The following is a 16,340-nucleotide window of genomic DNA, read 5'->3' on the forward strand; positions in this document are numbered from 1 at the left end:
CCTACTCGCCGAGTACACGAACCTACTCGACGAGTAGTATGAACTCCTTGACAGATCGAGATCGGATCTGTGTAATCTGTGCAATAGTCCAAATTGTTCATAGGGTTTTGTTGTAATTACTTATCTAACCATAGATCTTGAAGAAATTACTCCTAACAACATCTAATTCATGACTAAATCAAAACCCATAGTTTGGGAAAAACTCCCCAAATCCAAAATCACATCAAATCTGGGCAGATCTGTGATAAAAATTGAACATTTCATGAAATTAAAGGGTAAAGATGTTACCTTGTTGCTTGAATGAAGAGAAACAAGTAGAAAATTGGAGAGATCTTGAAAAGTTCTTTGAAAGGCGGCTGAGAGAGAGTGCACGGCGAGTAATGGGATGAATATGGTGAAAAATAACGTTTTTTACAGATTTTATTTCACTGGATTTGAACCGGCTACTCACCGAGTAGAATGGGTCTACTCGCCGAGTAGACGCGCTTATTATCGACTTTTGACTGAAAACGGGCACTTACTCGCCGAGTACACGATTTTACTCGGCGAGTAGATGTCACAGGTTGAAAAAATTTTGTATTTTGGAAAAATTAATGTATCAATCCATGTGTTTAGCCCATCCACCCCACACTCTAAGCATAGCTTGTCCTCAAGCATTTATAGACATAAAATAAATGAAGAAGAATGAAAAAAAACAAAATGAAAAATAAAGAAAAGGAAAGAAAATGCAAACTTGAGACTCGGGTTGCCTCCCGAGAAGCGCTTCTTTTTAGGGAGTCATTAGCTGGACTCCACCCCGTCTACGTAGTTGCAGTCCCGTCCAGTAGCAACTCCTCCAATCCTTCATTCCGGGGGACACCTTCTTCATATTTTTTTACTCTATGACCATTGACTTTGAATGGCGTGCTGTCTCTTGATATCAACTCTATAGCCCCGTCTGGAAACACCGTCTTGACCAGAAAGGGACCATCCCTCCTTGATTTGAGTTTGCCCGAGAAAAGTTTTAATCGGGAATTGAAAAGCAATACTTTTTTGCCTTCATGAATGTCTTTACTCTTGATCCTTTTATCATGCCATTTCTTGGTCTTTTCTTTATAGAGCCAAGAACTAGAATAGGCATCATTCCTTAGCTCTTCAAGGGCATTCATTTGCATCAACCGGTTACTCTTTAATTCTTCTATATCGAAGTTGCACCTCTTTAAAGCTCAATATGCCTTATGCTCGATCTCGACCGGTAAATGGCATTGCTTTCCATAAACTAACCTATATGGTGTAGTACCAATAGGTGTTTTGAAAGCTGTACGAAATGCCCATAGCGCGTCATCCAATTTATCCGACCATTCCTTCCGGTTGCTTCCCACCGATTTCTCTAAAATACGCTTCAAGGCTCGATTGGTCACTTCGGTTTGTCCACTAGTTTGTGGATGGTATGACGTGGAGAACTTATGGGTAACCCCATATTTCTTGAGCACCTTTTCCAATTGATCATTGGAAAAATGAGTACCTCGGTCACTGATTAAAGCCTTCGGAACCCCAAACCGTGAGAATAGCTTCTTCAAGAATCGTACCACTACCCATCCGTCATTTGTTGGTAAAGCTTGCGCCTCCGCCCATTTTGAGACATAATCGACCGCTACTAGTATGTACTTGTTTCCTTTGGATATAGGAAAAGGTCCCATAAAGTCAATGCCCCATACGTTGAACACCTCGCACACTTGGATACTATGTTGTGGCATTTCATTTCGAGATGAAATGTTTCCCACTCTTTGACAAGCATCACATTCTTTGAAAAACTGGGCTGCATCTTTAAAGATTGTAGGCCAATAGAACCCAATGTCAAAGATCTTCTTTGCAGTGTAGTGTGCTCCATGATGTCCTCCCGTGGGCCCGCTATGGCAATGTTCTAATATTCTTCGGCTTTCCTTCCCGAACACACATCTTCGTATGATTCCATCCGCACAGCTTCGGAAGAGGTATGGGTCGTCCCAAAAGTAATATTTGATCTCCGCAAAGAATTTCTTCTTTTGTTGACTACTATAATCCTTCAGGATGTAATTTGTAGCTAAATAGTTAGCTATGTCTGCGAACCATGGCTCTTCTCCCACTGACACCATAATGTATTCGTCCGGAAAGTCGTCTCCATCTTTGTCTTCTTGCAATTGCGCGTTCTCGAGCCTAGATAAATGATCAGCCGCTACATTCTCCATTCCTTTCTTGTCTCGTATTTCTATGTCGAATTCTTGAAGAAGCAGCACCCATCGTATCAGTCTTGGCTTAGCATCCTGTTTGGAAAACAAATACTTGATAGCCGAGTGGTCAGTAAAAACAATGGTTTTAGATAAAACCAAGTAAGGGAGAAATTTGTCAAAAGCATATACTACAGCTAACAATTCTTTTTCAGTAGTAGTGTAATTCTCTTGGGCTGGGTTTAAGGTCTTGCTAGCATAGTAGATGGGTTGAAAGTGCTTATCAACCCTTTGGCCAAGGACCGCTCCTAATGCATAGTCACTAGCATCACACATGATCTCAAAGGGTAAGTTCCAATTTGGTGCAATAATGATCGGGGCATTAGTTAATTTTTCCTTTAGAAATTCAAATGCCTCTAAACACTCTTTCGTAAAATTAAAGGGTGCATCTTTAAGTAATAATTGTGTTAGAGGTTTAGTGACTTTGGAAAAATCCTTTATAATATGCCGGTAAAAACCTGCGTGTCCTAAAAAACTCCTAATGCCCTTCACATTAGTAGGTGGGGGTAATTTGGCAATGGTGTCAATCTTTGCCCGATCCACCTCAATTCCCTTTTTGGAGACTTTGTGTCCCAAAACTATACCCTCCTTGACCATGAAGTGACATTTTTCCCAATTTAGGACCAAGTCGGTTTTCTCACACCTAGCAAGCATTGAGTCAAGATTTGTGAGACAGTTATGGAAAGAGGATCCGAAAACAGAAAAGTCATCCATAAAGACCTCCATGAATTTTTCCACCATATCGTGGAATATGGCGGTCATACACCTTTGAAATGTCGCAGGTGCATTGCATAGCCCAAAAGGCATGCGTCTATAGGCGAAAGTCCCACTTGGGCATGTGAATGTGGTCTTTTCTTGGTCCATTGGGTCTATGGGTATTTGAAAATACCCCGAAAACCCATCTAGAAAGCAATAATAGCTATGGCCCGATAGTCTCTCTAACATTTGATCTATAAAAGGTAGGGGAAAATGGTCTTTACGAGTGGCATCGTTTAGCTTTCGATAATCGATGCACACTCGCCAACCGGTTACCGTTTGCGTCGGAATTAAGTCGTTCTTTTCGTTGGTTATGACCGTCATTCCTCCTTTCTTGGGCACCACTTGGACCGGACTCACCCATGGACTATCGGAAATGGAGTAGATGATTCCTGCATCTAGGAGTTTGACCACCTCCTTCTTGACTACTTCTTGCATGTTCGGGTTCAACCTCCTTTGGTGTTGTACCACCGGCCTTGCTCCTTCTTCTAGATTGATTTTGTGAGAGCAATAGGATGGGCTTATTCCCTTGATGTCGGAGATGCTCCATGCGATGGCTCGTTTCCGTTTCTTCAACACGTTCACTAGTTCCTCCTTTTCCGTCTTGGATAGATCCGAGGCTATGATCACTGGCTTTTGATTTCCTTCTTCCAGAAAGGCATACTCCAGATGGTCAGGTAACATTTTAAGCTCTGTTTGGTGGTTCTTAGTGACGGACTCGCCGAGTGCAGGTGTGGTACTCGGCGAGTTTGCAGCTGCATTCACGACTTCTGTCTTCTCTTCAGATGTACTCGGCGAGTAGATCGGCTCTACTCGGCGAGTAGGGCTGTCAGATTGCTTCATTATTTCTTCATACTACGCTTCTTCCAACAGTCTTTCAATCTCTAATAAATCCTTTTCTGGATCAAATGCTTCATCTAAAGCTGCAAACTTGCTGGAATTTTTAGGTATGTCTTCCTCCAATAGTTCATCAAGCATGTCGATTGAGAATGTCGTGTCGTCACTACTCCTAAAGTACTTCATAGCTTGGTCTACCCTGAATGTTACTGAATCGTCCCCGACTCGCAAGGTGAGCTTAGAATCTCTCATGTCTACGATAGCGCTAGCTGTGTTGAGGAAAGGCCTTCCAAGGATAATTGGTACTTGCGGATCCGCCTCCATGTCTAGAATGATGAAATCGGCCCGAAAGACAAATTTGTCCACTTTCACTAGCAAATCTTCACATATGCCTCTTGGGAAGGTGACTGTCTTGTTTGCCAAATGAATTGCCATGCGAATTGGCCTTGGCTCCGGAAGGTCTAGCTTCTTAAAGAATGAGTATGGCATAAGATTAACACTTGCTCCAGAGTCAGCTAAGGCATGAATTGCAGCCAAGTTGCCAAATTGGCAAGGTAAAGTTAAGCTCCCCGGATCACCCTTCTTCTTTGGTAGCTTGTTTAGCATTGCGGCGAAGTAGTTCTCATTAAGCACTACCTTCTGCACTTCTTCCATCTTTCTTCTATTGGTGAGGAGTTCCTTAAGGAACTTTGCATACTTGGGCATTTGCATGACGGCTTCAATGAAAGGAATGTTGATTTGAAGAGTTTTAATGTGGTCTAGAAACTTCTGATATTCCTCTTCTTGCTTCTCTTTCTTGGCTCGGGCTGGGTATGGCATTGGAGGCTGGTAAGGCTTTACAGGAGACTGTTCACTCGTTTTTGATGGGGTACTCGCCGAGTCCATCAGCCCTACTCGGCGAGTAGGACTCTCAGATTGTGATTCTTGGTTTTCTGCTTGTTCTTCCGCTCCTTCCTTCTGTGAGTCCCTGGTTGCTTCAGTTCGAATGGGGGCCAGGGGAGTGATGATCTTCCCACTTCTTGTTGTGATAATGTTTATTTGCGCGCCTCGTGGGTTGTTTTCGGTTTTGCTAGGAAGTTCACCCGGTGACCTTTGGTTAAGTTGTTGAGCAAGTTGCCCAAGATGCGTTTCGATATTGTGGATGGATGCTTGCTGGTTCCTGAGCATGGTCCTTGTTTCTTGGATAGCAGCATCATGGTCACTATGCCTTTTTTCGGAAGCAGCCACGAATTTAGTAAGCATATCTTCCAAGCTTTGGCTTCCTTTCTTGCACCGGCTCCTCCTTTTGATAAAATCCTCTCCCTTTTTGTCTATACTTCTCCTCCTTGGCCTTCTTGTACTCTTCGTAAGGAAGCCACTCTTTCTTTTGTTTGCGTCAGTCCTCATCATATCGGTCTCCGCTTGAATAACACGCTTGCGCCTTCTTGTTGCCATTCTCATCCAAATCGCAATCTCTAGTTAGGTGAGGTCCATTGCAGTTTTCACAACCCACCCGAATAGCATGGATCGTTTGATCCATTTTGTCCATTCTCCTATCCATGGTTTTTAGCATAGCCATGACCGCGGATAAGTCTTCAGTAGCAGCATAAGCGGCTCCCCTCGTGACATCATGCCTAGGGTTATGGTATTCTCTAGAGTGTTTAGAGAATTCTTCAATCAATTCTTTAATCACGGGGGGTGGCTTCTTTGTAAGTGGGCCTTGCGAGTCTAGCAACTGCCGGGTTGTGACATTGACTCCATCATAGAAGATGGAAACTTCTTGCTGGCTGTTTAGATCATGGTGTGGGTAGTTTCTTAGCAGACTTTTGTACCTCTCCCATGCTTCATATAGCGACTCTCCAGCTTGTTGTTCAAAGTTTGCAATGGCCTTCTTTAGCTTGGCTATCTTGGAAGGTGGGCAAAAATGATCAATGAATTCTTCCTTCATCTTGGCCCAAGTAGTGACTGATCCGGGGGGAAGTGACTTGAGCCAGTCTTTAGCAGCACCCTTGAAGGTTACCGGAAGCATACGAAGCAGTTGAGTTTCGCGGGTTACATTTGGAATATTGAAGTAATCAGCTACATCATTGACTTCATCCAAATGTTTGTAGGCATCTTCATGATCTTTCCCATAGAAAGGTATTTCTTTGAGTGAAGCTAGGATATGACCTTTGAGCTCGAAGGTAGCAGTCGCGGAAATTGCGGGTTGCACAAGTCCCGGGCCATTGTCGTCGCGCATCCTCTTCTTCCATTCTCCCATGGGGATTTCATCAATGTTAGCCACTGTGAACGCTAACTCTTCCTCCGACTCGGTTTCTTGCTCATACGTTGCCACCTCTTCTTCCTCAGTCTCGTACCCAATATCTTCTTGAATTGGTTCCTCAATTATCAAAGAAGCGCTAGAAGCTCCTAATTTACTACTCTTCTTTTTCCCAAAAACAGTCTTCAAGTTGGACAATGGTGATTTCTTTGGTGTACTTGAACTCTCCACGTCCTTTCCTTTGTTTCTTTTCAATGCGGATTCAGGATCTTCAAACGGGGGTACCAGTGGTGTGTTTGATCCTTTGGTCATGAAAGTCCTGAAATCAATAGAATAAAAAGTGTAAAAAGAACAAAAGGATTGTACTAAAAAAATAAAATTTACTGCTAACTAAACTGCTACTCGCCGAGTAGGTGCGATTGCACTCGGCGAGTATCAGTGGTATTTTGAAAAAATTCTAAATTTAATACTAAACTAAAATAGATACTAAAACCTAATTACTAATTACTAATTACTAATTACTAAATTGCAATAATTGAACTTTATGCAAGTAAACTCACACAAAGGATCGAAAAAATTAGAAATTAGCTTAATTATTTAGAACCGTTCCCCGGCAACGGCGCCAAAAACTTGATGTGTGTGAAATGCACTTGTTTTATCCCTACTTTTAATTAATAAATTGAACACACAAAGGCAGTGAACCTGTCTTTTAGTGGTATAGATTAGTAAGTAAGGTGTCGAACTCAGGGAACGGAAAATTAAACTAATAACTAATTTTAACTAAAACAAATAATAAAAGTAAAGGGTTTTTCTCTAGTTTTGCAAGACTAGAAACTTAGACACACTAAATTAACTAATTAACTAAAGCAACAACTATTTACCAAATTTGATAAAGATGTTTCCATTTAGGTTCAACCAATTCACTCCTATGGTTATTTAAATTTATGGTAGATTAATTGCTATTGGTTACCAATTATAATAGTTAGGTTCATGTTCATTACTCCTAACCCTTAGACAATTAACTAATTTAAGCATTGATCAAGTGTTTAAACTAATTAATTCCCTAGATTAATGATTTGGATTAAATAAGATTTGTAATGGTCAATTAAGTTATTAATTCAATTAACCTCTTGTTGATGGTTTCTCAAACAAGCTCACACATTAATCTTCCTATTTTCTTATTAATCTTAGTTTCATAATCATTACTTCTAAGCATATGGTTTAGTGTTCACATAGACATATGAGGGTAACAATTAAGAGATGTTCATGCAACCTAATTGCCTTCCAATTAACAGAAAATAATAGTGATTAATACATAAGGTTCTTTAACAAACTTAATTTAATAAATCACCAATTGACAATTAAGCAAGAATCAGTAATTAAACCATAGGAGTTCCTTGGTATTCCCCAAACAGAAACAAACACGAATTTAGTTCATAATTGTAGTAGAAACAAACATAAAAACAAAGTTTACTAAAGCAAACATATTCAATTCCTAAATCTAAGTGGTAGAATTAACCTAATTGCTTGAATTCTTCCAAAAGATTGAAGCTTAGGGTTCCTTAGTGTCTTCTAGGGCTCTTAGTCGCAGCTAAACCTTCAAAAATCACCAGGAGTGTCGTCCCATTAGATAAGGATTCGTCTTTTATAGATATCCCAAAACAAGGTGTACTCGGCGAGTAGCAGAACCAGCTCGCCGAGTAGGTCCATAGTTATCCGTCTTGAATCAGCAGTCGTAGCTATCTTCTGGAACATCCTCGTGTACTCGCCGAGTAGAGCCGATCTACTCGCCGAGTAGATGATCTTTTTCACTCTTTGATCTTCAATTGCTTCCCCTTGCTCCCTTTTACTTCCAAGCATGTCTTCTGGACTGAAAACAAAATTCACAACATTCTAAGTACCTTTTGTCCACATTATTCACATAATCAATTAAAAATAACTAAGAATATATGCTAAATAATTAACTAATTATGCACATATCAGTGAGCAGGTCCGGTTGTAAGACGCTGGAAGGTATGATTTCTCGGGCCAGGGAGAGGGAAATTGATTTGGAGCAGATCTGGAAGAGGAAGTCGGATGAGGTTCAGGTAGCCGCGAGTTTGGGCAAAAGGCCCAAGGGATCGGATTCGAGATCGACGGACTATCAGGACCACAGTCGATACGGAAAGTGTGGCAGGGCGCACAGGGGCGTGTGCAGGAGTGGTAGTGGTGGTGAGTCTGGCTGCTTCAGGTGCGGTCGGACTGGTCATTTTAGCAGAGATTGTACTGTTACCATCACTCAGGGATCAAACTTGATATGTTTTCACTACAATCAGCGGGGCACCAAGAAGGCCCAGTGCCCCAGTTTGTTTTCAGCAGGACGGGTGATGGCACCTGCCCCTGCAACCTTGAGGATCACAGACGGAAGTCAGGGCCGTGCAGAGGCACCTGCAGTAGGAGGCAGGGCTTTTCAGATGGCTACCTTGGAGACGCGAGCATCGCCGGATGTCGTAGGTATACGGTTTTCGTATTTAGTTCTTATGTTTGTGGATGATGTTATATTGTTATGGTTATGCATCATTATTTGTAAGAGTATTTTATTTTTGAGCGGGTTGATTGTGATCGAGTTATATGCCATCTGTATACCTTGGATATTGGGTGAGTAGTTAAGGGATGGGTCCTATCGAAGAAGGTTACGTAGGCTGCAGTAACTGTAGCATGCCTTGGAGGGACTCGGTATGTCTCGCTAGTTCGGAGCCGTATAAGTTTTAGAATGGACAGGTTAGATCCTTAGCTATGGTATGTTTGGGATTCCTCAGCGGATTGATTATGGAATGGTAGCAAGGATTGGGATTTCTCTTCATTGAGCATCGAGGTGTAAGCAGGATCGAAGTGGGGGAGAATCCTCCGAGTGTACAAGGGTAAGAGAGCACAAATCCAGATCGAGTACGTGATTTCTGAGAAGGAAAAGAAGTAGTTCAACATTTGATAGATTGAGTAGTTTAGGGTTGGGAGTTTGAGAAACTCCCCATCAGTCCGTGCGTGTAAATGGTAATGGTAAGTATGTGGTACGGATTCCGGTGAAGGGTCGGCTGTAGGACTCGTGTGAGTCAGAATGGAGATCTTGAGGTCAATTAGCATGGGATGCTTTCGTGTTAGCAGTCAGTGGCAGAAGCAGCATGTAGAGCATGGAAGAGTGGCGGGAGAGCCTCGGATTTCTTTAGCAACAGTCAGTGGTGGAAAGTGATGTAAGACTACGAGGCGGCCGTAGCATTCACTAGCAGTCAGTGGTCGGAAGTGTTGTCAGACTACGGGGCAGCCGTAGCATTCCGTAGTAGCTTCGTTGGCGGAGTCGGGGCGAGGCCCTTATCTCCTAGCATTCAGATAGGGATCGGGAATGGGTGAGATTGGTAAGGAGTTTCTTGTATGAGAATACCAGTATAGGTGAGACCTAGAGCAGGGTTGCTTAGTAGTATGGTTAGGTAAGACCCGTGGGCGAGGCCCATGAGTTTTAGCAGCACAGGTGGGACCTGGTAAGGATCTTAGTATCTAGATAAGGGGGTCGGGGATACCAGGAAATTATAGTGCCAGCATAGTAGAATAGATTGAGCAGCATAGGTGGCGAAAGTTTCTTCGAATGTTGCTGGGAGCGACTAATGGTTATGGTGAGTCAGCGATCGGTGAGAGTAGGTAATGCAGATATTGATAGGTTGGTAGGGACCAGGGTGGTCTCAGTTCATCCGAAAGCGAGATATGGAATAGCAGAATTTTCAGTCAGCAGCGGTGCGAGTATGCAACGTATGGTAGGATTCAGTCAGTTGATCGTGGGGTGCGCGACACCAAATGTGTAACAGCCCGGAATTTTAGGTATTGTATAATATTGTTTTTGGGGTGTTTTAGGAGGGGACTCGGCGAGTTGGAGCCAGACTCACCGAGTAGGACCACAGATTTGGTCGCGGGTTCGCGACTGGACTCGACGAGTCCATTATGGACTCGACGAGTCTGCGCTGTTCAGCGGAAACCCTAGCCGTTCGGTTTTGGAACGTATATAACGGACTTATAGGCCGTCATTGTCCGTCTTTAGCGACTGAGAAGAACCCTAAATCAGTTGTGGGCATCTAGAGCAAGGATTGAAGGCCATTGGTGATCTTGAAGAAGTTATTGTGCAAGGAAGAGAAGAGTTTGGCTAAAGGAACAGCAAGGGAATCAAGTTCCGAGGATTGGGGACACAGAGAGTGCATTATTCAAGTAATATTTCGGATCATATTCTGCTATGTTGATGTGTGCATGGATTTAGGGTTTATGGAACCCTTTTGTGACTAGATTGATTATTACCCTTGTTCCCCAAACGATTATAACCCTGTATTAGGACCTTTAGAGGTCCAAAATGTCCCATGCCTGTGAATTTCCGGAATTAAGAGATGTTTTGGATTGGAATCCTTATGCCTTAAGTCAAAAGGTAAATGACAAGTCTTGGGGTGTAGCATGAGCACCTAAATGAAGGTCTTACGTGTTGTACCAGCTTAGGAGGACCAAACCTATGAATGGTCGGGACAATACAGATCTCAGGAAGCAGTTTGATCGACTGCATGGCATGGACTCGCCGAGTCCGATGAACAGACTCGGCGAGTAGCTTGAAGATTAACTGGGACTCGTCGAGCTGTTCTTCAGACTCGGCGAGTGGAGTCGGGGTGGCCCCGCGATTCTTCCACGAGGAACTCGTCGAGTCAAGAGGGATACTCGACGAGTAGAAAGGGAACATCAGGATTTGGTGAGGACGTCTAGACTCGCCGAGTCGCCTTAGCACTCGCCGAGTCCGGTCAAGTTGACCGTTGACCATTGACCAGAGTTGACCTACATGTGATTTCTTAGGGTCAGTTGTCTTGAAAGATAAAAGTATTAGTAAGGGATATATGATATTATTCAGGGAGTCTGTAGCTCGGTGGATCGAGTGCGAGTGATTTCAGGAGTCGCTAGCTTTCATTACCCACGAGGTGAGTCTTCTCACTATACTGTACCCGGAAGGGTTTGACTGTGTGACCGGAAGGTCAGGTATGATATGTGTTATAAGTGCTATAAATGGAAAGGTAATTGCTATGCGTGCTATGTATGTTTATATGGGCCGGAAGGCAATATGTTATATGACCGAAAGGTCAGATTTGTTATACGATATATGTGCTATATGTGGTAAGTTAAACGTATTATGTATTGTGTATGTTTCATGGGCCGGAAGGCAATATGTTATGGGCTGGAAGGCAATATGTTATGGGCCGGAAGGCAATACGTTATGGGCCGGAAGGCGAATACGTTATGGGCCGGAAGGCGTTGCGTTGTAGACCGGAAGGCCAGGGCCTGGAAAGGCGTATATGCGTAAGTAGTATACTGGGGAACTCACTAAGCATTTATGCTTACAGTTGTTATGTATGTGTTTCAGGTACTAGCGAGGACCGTGGGAAGGCGCCGGCATGACGCGTATACACTGTTGATGTTTTGAGATCTTGGGGATTTTATGATTTTATTTTGATATGAAATTTGGAATAATTATATTTGGTTGAAATAAATCACTTTATTTTAAATGAAAAATTTGTTTGAAAATTTGCGTTGTTACAATTGGTATCAGAGCCTTGGTTTGAGGGATTCGGGTGTACCTTCGGGTGTAACTGAACTCAAACCGAGGATTTGAGGAAAATCTTTTAAAAATAATAAAGGCATAAACTTTTATAAATGGTAAAGTGGTAAACGAGAAAGAAGCAGTGTGTACGATCAGCCAGCACCCGAACGGTAAAGATCCCCAGAATACCTTACAATGTTATGTTATGCAATGAATTATGAATTGTTATGCATGCTAGAAGGCTAGGTATTCATAATAGGACTAGAGTGGCCTGATTTGTGATGCCTTAGTCTAGGGAGTTTGCCGATATGAAATATTTGATAGCGTGCAGGTAGATAGTGCATATTAAAAGTAGAGTACTCACTATTCGGGGTTTGGGGAGGAAGATTTGGGACGAATACTGATACGGTGTGGTCGGTAGTATTGGGCCCGTACTACCGAAGACACCGGGTCGGTGGAAGACCCAAGTAAGACTCCCTGGATATCGGAGACTGAGTAGGGTTGCGTTATCGAGTACAATTGTACTTGATGGAGTCTCTGATAATTTTATATTGTATTTCAGAGGCATCATGGTTACCACACGCCACGGGGCGAGTTCGAGCGGTGTGAGCGACGAGGATATTCGTCAGATGATTCAGGAGGAGGTAGCTGCAGCAATCCGGGCTGAGATCCCGGAGATGTTTGGGTCTATTAAGACCAATCTGATGGAGACGTTCGAAGAGCGGTACGCCGCACTGACTGAGACTGCAGCCGCTGCCGCTACCGCAGCCGTGGCCGCTGCCAGGCCGCAAGGGGGCGATTCGTTGCTATTCCGGGAATTCAGCAACACGAAACCCCCTGAGTTCGATGGGACGCAGGATCCGATTGCTGCAATGCGGTGGATCGCCGACATTGAAGGGTGCTTCTACACATGCTCATGCCCGGAGCACCTGAGGGTGCGGTTCGCTTTGAATCAGCTCCGTCTAGGAGCGAAGGATTGGTGGAAGTTCGTGACGGCGAACTTCACTTTGGTGGAGATTACAGCAGTGACATGGGAAAGGTTTACTGACATGTTCAGGGACGAGTACATTCCCCCAGTGGAGAGGGAACGATTGATTCAGGAGTTCTTGACCCTTAAGCAGGGTACTGATTCAGTTGCGGTGGTTACGCGGAAGTTTCATGAGAGGGCGATGTTCTGCCCTGAGCTGGTGTCTACAGAGCAGTCGCGGATGAGCCGGTTCTTAGGCGTTTTGAGGAGGGATATCCGGGAGTTTGTGTCAAACTCAACCTATCGTACTTTTACTGAGCTTCAGGCGAATGCCAGGAAGCGCGAGATCGAGTAGGAGACCCAGGCTAGGGAGGAGACCGAGTCTCGGCAGGTGGACCGGCGGCCGGCTCAGTCTCAGCCGGCAGCCAAGCGGATCAAGTCCGCTGATTTGAGGACGGGAGGTCAGAAGGGCCGCACTTGCGGGAAGTGCAGCAAGGGTCATGAGGGGGCATGCCGAGCTGGTGGTTGCTACAAGTGTGGCAAGGAAGGACACATTGCCAGGGATTGTCCTAAGGGGTTTATGGTTTGTTTTCATTGCAACCAGACAGGCCATCGGAAGGCCGAGTGCCCGCAGCTTCGTCAGGGACCTACACCTACCACCAGGACTACTGAGACTCGACCGGCGAAGGTCGAGGCCCCGAGGGCTCGCGGGAGAGCCTTTCAGCTGACTGCGGAGGAGGTCCGCGCTGCGCCCGATGTTGTGGCAGGTATGCTGTAATTCACATATTTATTTAAAGTCGAGATGTTATGCTTATGTTAATATATGTGTAGGTACTTTTCTTGTGAACTCTATGCCTGCTCTAGTGTTATTTGATTCGGGTGCGAGTAGGTCCTTTGTATCTGTAGCTTTTAGTCAGCATATCAGCATTAGTCGTGAGCCGTTAAGTCGGCCCCTGAGCGTTTCTATAGCGGCCGAGAGGGTGGTTTGTGCCACGGAGGTTCTTCGGGGATGCGTACTAGAGATTTTCGGGGTTGAGTTTCCGATTGATCTAATTCCTATTGCGATGGGTGATGTCTGTGTCATCGTGGGCATCGACTGGCTGAGCCGATTCAGCGCTGTCATCGACTGCGAGCGCCAGCTGGTGACTATACGAGACCCTAGTGGAGGAGTTCTTACGGTGTACGGTGAGGGTACCCATTTGGGATCAGCTTTTTGTTCGGCCGCTAGGGCGAGGCAATATCTACAGCAGGGATGTAAGGGTTTTGTGGTGTATGTGATGGATACGCGGGAGGCTTCCGAGAGACCAAGGTCAGTGGAGGAGGTCCCAGTGGTGCGTGAGTTTCCAGATGTTTTTCCCGAGGAACTGCCGGGAGTACCTCCTGCGAGGCAAGTAGAGTTTGGTATCGATCTGATTCCGGGGGCTGCGCCTATTGCGAAGGTGCCTTATCATCTCGCACCTCCAGAGATGCAAGAGTTGTCCTCGCAACTCCAGGAGTTGCTGGGGAAGGGATTTATTCGGTCCAGCAGCTCGCCGTGGGGAGCACCGATGCTGTTCGTCAAGAAGAAGGATGGTTCACACCGAATGTGCATTGATTACCGGGAGTTGAACAAAGTGACGGTCAAGAACCGCTATCCGTTACCGAGGATCGATGATTTATTCGATCAGTTGCAAGGGGCATCTTGGTTTTCCAAGATCGATCTGAGATCAGGGTACCATCAGGTAAGAGTGCGGGATGAGGACGTCCAGAAGACAGCATTTAGGACGCGATATGGGCATTATGAGTTCGTGGTGATGCCTTTCGGGCTCACCAATGCCCCGGCAGTGTTCATGGACCTCATGAACAGGGTATGCAGGCCGATGCTGGATCGGTCTGTGATTGTATTTATCGACGACATCCTGGTGTATTCGCGATCTAGAGAGCAGCATGAGGGACAATTGAGGGAGGTCCTTGGGGTACTGAGGTCGGAGAAGCTATATGCAAAATTCTCCAAATGTGACTTCTGGTTGCGGGAGGTCCAATTTCTTGGACATGTTGTTAATCAGGCAGGGATATTGGTCGATCCGGCCAAGGTCGAGGCAGTGATGAGTTGGGAGGTACCGAAGTCACCTTCCGAGATCAGGAGTTTCCTTGGGTTGGCGGGGTACTATCGGAGGTTTATTAGAGACTTCTCCAAGATCGCAGTACCGCTCACCAGACTGACCCGGAAGGGTGTTGCATTCCCATGGGGACCCGAGCAACAGATTTCTTTCGAGACACTTCGCCAGAGATTGTGCGAAGCCCCGGTATTAGCTCTCCCGGAAGGGATGGAAGATTTTGTCGTATATTGCGACGCATCGATTTCGGGACTGGGTGCAGTGTTGATGCAGAGAGGTCATGTGATAGCTTATGCATCGAGGCAGCTAAAGCCTCACGAGGCGAGATATCCCACGCATGACTTAGAGTTGGGGGCAATAGTGTTCGCTCTCAAGATTTGGCGTCACTACCTGTATGGGGTTCGATGAACGATATATACGGACCATAAGAGTTTGAAGTATTTGATGGATCAACCCAACCTAAATATGCGTCAGAGGAGATGGTTGGATGTGGTCAAGGATTATGACTGTGAAATCCTATACCACCCGGGCAAGGCTAATGTGGTAGCCGATGCATTGAGCCACAGGGCGGAGAGCACTCCATTGTGAGATGTATGTCTGAGACTGACGGTGATGACTCCGGTATTGGATGCTATTCGTGGGGCACAGGCCGAGGCTGTGAGATCCGAGATGCAGAAGAAAGAACGGGTCGTTGGGTTAATTTCAGAGTTCGTTAAGGATGGACGAGGACTTCTGATGTTTCAGGGTCGGATTTGGGTACCGTTCGTGGGCGGTACGCGTGCTACTTTGATGGAAGAGGCTCACAGATCGAAATTCTCGATTCATCCCGGTGCTACAAAGATGTATTTGGACTTGAGGAAGGAATACTGGTGGCCTTGTATGAAGAGAGACGTCGCCTGGTTCGTTGAGAGGTGTTTGACCTGCCGTAGGGTTAAGGCCGAGCACCAGAGACCGCATGGCAAGTTGTAGCCTTTGGAGATTCCTGAGTGGAAGTGGGAACAGATTACTATGGACTTCATCACTAAATTGCCGAAAACTGCCAGAGGAGTCGATGCAATTTGGGTGATTGTGGATAGATTGACGAAGAGTGCACACTTCCTTGCCATCAGCGAGAGTTCATCAGCGGAGAAGTTGGCGGAGTTATATGTGAGAGAGGTGGTATCTCGGCATGGAGTGCCGATCTCGATTGTTTCGGACCGTGATGTATGCTTCACTTCCAGGTTCTGGAAGAAATTCCATGAGGAGCTGGGTACTAAACTGCATTTTAGTACCGCATACCATCCCCAGACAGACGGCCAGAGCGAGCGGACGATTCAAACATTGGAGGACATGCTTCGAGCGTGTGTGTTAGACTTCGGGGGTAGCTGGGATGCGCATTTACCCTTGGCAGAGTTTTCCTACAACAACAGCCATCATTCGAGCATTGGTATGCCACCTTTTGAGTTGTTGTATGGTAGGAGGTGTCGGACCCCCATTTGCTGGGGAGAGGTGGGACAGAGAGTGATGGGCAGTACAGAGATCGTACTTCAGACGACAGAGCAGATTCAGCAGGTTAGACAGAGGTTATTGACCGCCCAGAGCCGACAGAAGAGTTATGCGGACAGATGCC

The 16,340-nt window shown here is 45.3% G+C and overlaps 1 non-coding gene across 1 annotated transcript; it reads left to right on the forward strand.

Moving 5' to 3' along the window:
• Positions 1-5,611: 5,611 nt before the first annotated feature.
• LOC145037969 (small nucleolar RNA R71) lies at positions 5,612-5,718 on the forward strand. The gene has a single exon (XR_013679077.1). It is a non-coding gene; the product is annotated as a small nucleolar RNA R71 (small nucleolar RNA).
• Positions 5,719-16,340: the final 10,622 nt, after the last annotated feature.

The sequence above is a fragment of the Lactuca saligna genome, chromosome 3, assembly GCF_052625555.1.
Source record: "Lactuca saligna cultivar CGN05327 chromosome 3, ASM5262555v1, whole genome shotgun sequence".
Classification (NCBI taxonomy): Eukaryota; Viridiplantae; Streptophyta; class Magnoliopsida; order Asterales; family Asteraceae; genus Lactuca; species Lactuca saligna.